Genomic DNA, 4,802 nt, shown 5'->3' with positions numbered 1-4,802 from the left:
AATGTACATCATGTAGTCATTGGCATGTGTGGGTACAAGCATGGGCATGAATGACAATTACCAAAACAGGGCTGGGTGTATGAATATCTAACATTATAAGGGCATAGTTTACACTTACCAACCATAAATCATGCATGCCTATAAACCCAGGAATAACCAAACAGACGGAATGGACCAACCAGCCTTTTTGTCTTCATGTGCTATGTTTTGGCAACAGAAATGGCAAGGGTAAACAGCTAACATCAGTTAAGACACAATACGCATGTATTTCAAAGACAGCACCTTCTACTTAGTTGCAAGTGCACAACTCATAAGAACCATGGGAATGTTTGATCATTTGAACACCATTTAGGACCATCCAAGATGAGTCATCAGGATCTTCATAACTCTGTACCCCAGCTCAAGCCATGTCAAGATCAAGAGAGGAGGAACCGTACCTGGACGTGGTTAAAACCACAATGAGTTAGGCAAGGTCGGAAGGGATCCTGAGTGTTGAATTAAGCATTGATCTTGTATGTAACAAAATTGACAATAGCAAGGCCTAAAATGCCCATTTCTATGGTTGTGGAAGCCATTACTGAAATTGATTTTGGATGCCGAGGAGGATATTGAGTGGTGGGATAGGTCAAAATTTAAACATTATGTTGAGTTCACATAGTGACCACAGAATTTACTTTATATCTGAACATTCAGTGAAAGATATGGGAAAAGTTGGTGTTGAAACTTATGTGCATCTCTACTCAAGTGTACAGATCTCAACTGAGTAGACCAATGATCCATTTGGGTCTGTATTAGCCATCATTCATTATGTTATGTTGTAAGCTGAGGACTTTGCACCTAAAGTTCTTGGAGTCATCCTCGACTCGGACCTAACCATGAGAGACCAGGTCAGCTCACTGGTGAAGAAGTTCTTCTTCCGTCTAAGACAGCTCAGAACTATTAGATTAGCCCTGAGCTCAACAAACTTCAGGATGGTGGCCCAAGCGGTCCTCCTCCCCTACCTTGACTACAGTAATTCCCTCTACTGCTGTATATATTGCCATATATTCAAATTAGTAGGCAAGACTGACCAGTGCTGCATAATCCATAGGGAATTCTACCTTTTATGGATTCTTATAGATAGCCCCATAGGATGTTGGTGGTGGGGCGGGGGGAGAGGCAGGCGTGGTACAGACATCCAACATTTTATTTTAATTCCTGTTGCATTTCTGATTGGACTCCAGGGGTGTTTTGAGATCTTTTTTTCTGTGGGTTTTATTGTGCATTTGAATCACCAGAGAGTACTATTTTGTTTGGTATTCTGAGGAATTTGTGGTTCGAACTCTCTAATATTAGTTTCCAATTGTTGGGGCAGTGGACATCCAACATTTTATTTTCATTCCTGTTGCATTTCTGCATTATCTAAGTCCTCCCAGAAAATGGATCTTCCTAAACCATGGTTCTTCCTAAGACATAATTAGCGTCTGCATTTTAGTTAAACATACAGAGTGGTGCAACAGTATTATTGTGAGGTAGGATCAGATAAGACATGCAAAGGGACAGAAAAGATCATATGTCTTTCAAGAAATCATTAAAAACACAATTATTTGTGGCCCCCATTCTCTAACTCTGTGGTTATTATTTGTTTTAGATTTTAATAATTCTGTATTAAGGAAATTTTGTGTGTGTGGGGGGGGGGGGACTGACTTATTTACAATGTTTGTTTGCGTTTGAAATTGCGGATGTAAATGTTTTTGGACATCGCTTAGACTTAAGCGATTCATAAATTTTTAAAAATAAATAAATACAAGCTAAGGAAGGGGATAGAGATAACATAATGCCCCCTGTATTCTTATAGACACTAGAGTATCAACTCCGGTATCGTCTTCATTGTTGCATATGTCGTAGCCTGGGGAAGCCAAGAAAACCAGTGAAGGCCACTGTATCTTCCCTTTCCCATTGGAGACAGAAGGAGAGACAGCACCAGAGCAGAACATGTCTCGGAGTAGAAGAATAAGTCCCATGTTCCAACATTGTCATCTGCCTGGGCCAGTGCCATGATCCTCCAGAAAACTGGCCAACTCTCCATTAAAGTTTCAAGTTTATTAAAATTTGATATATAGTTTTCCCCCCCGCGAATTCGCGGTTCGTAAATCACGGACCCGGTCATTCGCGGTCTGCTCCGACCGCCTCTTCCTGTAGTAACGTCGGGCTACACCAATCAGGAGCTGCGTGTCAAAGCAGCTCCTGATTGGTCTAGCCCGACTTTACTACAGGAAGAGGTGGTCGGAGCAGATCGCGAGTGAATTCCTTCACCCGCCAGCGCTCCAGCTGCCCTCTCCTGTCTCCCCTGCCTAATAACCGCATTTGCGGCGTTTCAAAATTCACGGGGGGGTCCTGGAATGGAACCCCTGTGACTTTCAGGGGAGTACTGAACCACCTTATCAGTATTCAAGGCGGTTTTACAAAGTTTAAAATACGAGGGGAAACATAAAAATGAGTAGTATAACAAAACGTACAACAGACAAACATGAAGCATTTCATAGAAGCAATGACTGATTGGTACGAGAGGAGAAGGGGAGGAGCTACAAAATTTGGATAAAGAACAAAAATGGAAAAACCGAAAGGCAGGGAAAACAGAGAGACCCGCTTAAGGGCAAGTCTAGCATAAAAGTTCTGGTGGTGGTGATGGGCTGCATTTTATAAAACTGTATGAACTGTTAAAGTGTGTTTGGGAACCAAGCGCATAAGCCCAATCCCTCGTTGGTAGAAATTCCCACCTGTGCTGTAGACTGCAGATGCGATTTCACAGTGTTAAGAAAACCATTCCTGGCTGCATTCAGGGCTTTGGTGTAACGAGCTTTCATAATGTTCCTATGCCATGAGTCACCAGCAGCTTCAGGGTGGACCAATACAAACTTGTTGCGCCCCGTTGTATGCGTGAATTTGGGGCTCTCGTCGCAGGATTGTGAGTCCATGTATACAAGAGGGAAAAATCAGGACTGTTCTACTACCCATCACCTCCTTTCACTTTCCACCACATCACTTCCACACCAGGATGCCACAGCCAAACGGGTTTTCAAGATACACACACACGCACCAGATAGCAGGAGGTGAAAGATCGTTCTAAATTAATTTAATGTCTCCGTTCTAAACGTCCTTGTTATCCTAATATAATCACTGTTGGGCTTGGCCAGGTGGCTGATAACAGTGCTATGTACCGTCATGCGGATTAATCTGCGTTCAAATTTCCAGGTTGGCCGAGACCGTGGATGATGGAGCGGCAACTTTTTCAGCCCCCGAGGGGCAAAGGTCGTAGTCATCATGAAATGGCTACAACCAGAGTCTGGATTTAAGGCCCAGGATTAGTGGGGTCCATAAGGGGCCCTGGGCACATAGCTCTTGGAGGAAGACGGACACCACGCTGACCTCACCTAAAGTAAGATGATAGGGGAAGAGTCTAGGGTGGCTGCAAAGGAAACTCAGGGGATCGAATCTCAACTCTGGTTCTGGAGGAACTGCGGGAAATCAACCAAGTCCAAAAAGCCAACAACAGAAGCAAATCTCAACCATTTTCCAATTGTACTCAACAAGCTCTTTGACAGACACAGATCAGGAGTTACAAATGCCAACCTTTATTTAAATTTCTGAAAGCCTCTTTCCAAAGGAGACAGCAGAATGTTCAAAGCTCCCCCATACGGCACAAAGAGATACCTAGGATCATGTGGCTCTTGACAAACCTCTCTCGGTCACTTCCGAAAAACAGAGTTACTTGTTTGCTTTATGTGCTTGGATCTAGCACTCACTTTCTTTTTTCAGTAGTAGCTCAAAATAGATGCACAACTTTTGTACCAGGAAATAAATCCCTTCCTTAAAGCTCCTTATGAACAGCATGACATAAATAGAAACACATTGGAATATTACATAGTTCACGTTTTCAAAAATATTTTTAAATACTCAAGATAAACAGTGGGTCACGTAGTCTAGCTCTATCTCCCAACGAAGCAAAATGGGGGAGAACCACGTGAAGGGCAATTCTATAACTGGGAACAACATATACATGGCCCTTACATGCGGAAGGTTACAGAATACTAGAGCTTTCTTGGGTAAGTTTATTATTATTATAATTTTATAATTTATTTCTTGAATGCATTACTTATACCCTAGTGCTGAAGTGGCAGCAGAGTGTCTAGGCATTATTTTGTAAGGGTGTGCATAAGTGGCATATCCCCTCCCCCTCCAACCGGATTCTATATATTGTGAACATAAGAAGAGTCATACAGGGTCGGACCAATGGTCCATCTAGTCCGGTATCTTGTTTCCATAGTGGCCAATCCAGGTCACCAATAACCAGCAGAAACCCAAAGAGCAGCAAAATTTTATGCCACCAATTCAACTTTGGGCACAGTTCCGAGACGCATGTACAAATAAATTGGATAATGAGCTCCGAACTAGAGAATGACATGGGGACAGATTTGTCCCCGTGCCCGCAGGAACTCAATTTCCCCATCCTGTCCCCGTGAGTTTTGTCCCTGTCCCTGCCCCATTCCTGTAAGCTCTGCCTTAACCACACAAGCCTCGAACATTTAGGATTTTAAAGAGTTTGAAGCTTGTACAGATGAGGACGGAGCTTAGGCATTGGTGGAATGAGGCATTATGACATCACAATCTGAGCTCTAGAATGTTGCTACTTAGGATTTTAAAGGGTTTGAGACTTGTGCAGATGAGGACGGAGCTTAGGCATTGGTGGAATGAGGCATTATGACATCACAATCGGAGCTCTAGAATGTTGCTACTTGTGATTTTAAAGCGTTTGAGGCTTG

The sequence above is a fragment of the Geotrypetes seraphini genome, chromosome 13 (assembly GCF_902459505.1).
Source record: "Geotrypetes seraphini chromosome 13, aGeoSer1.1, whole genome shotgun sequence".
Taxonomy (NCBI): domain Eukaryota; kingdom Metazoa; phylum Chordata; class Amphibia; order Gymnophiona; family Dermophiidae; genus Geotrypetes; species Geotrypetes seraphini.
This window is presented reverse-complemented; position numbering follows the sequence as displayed.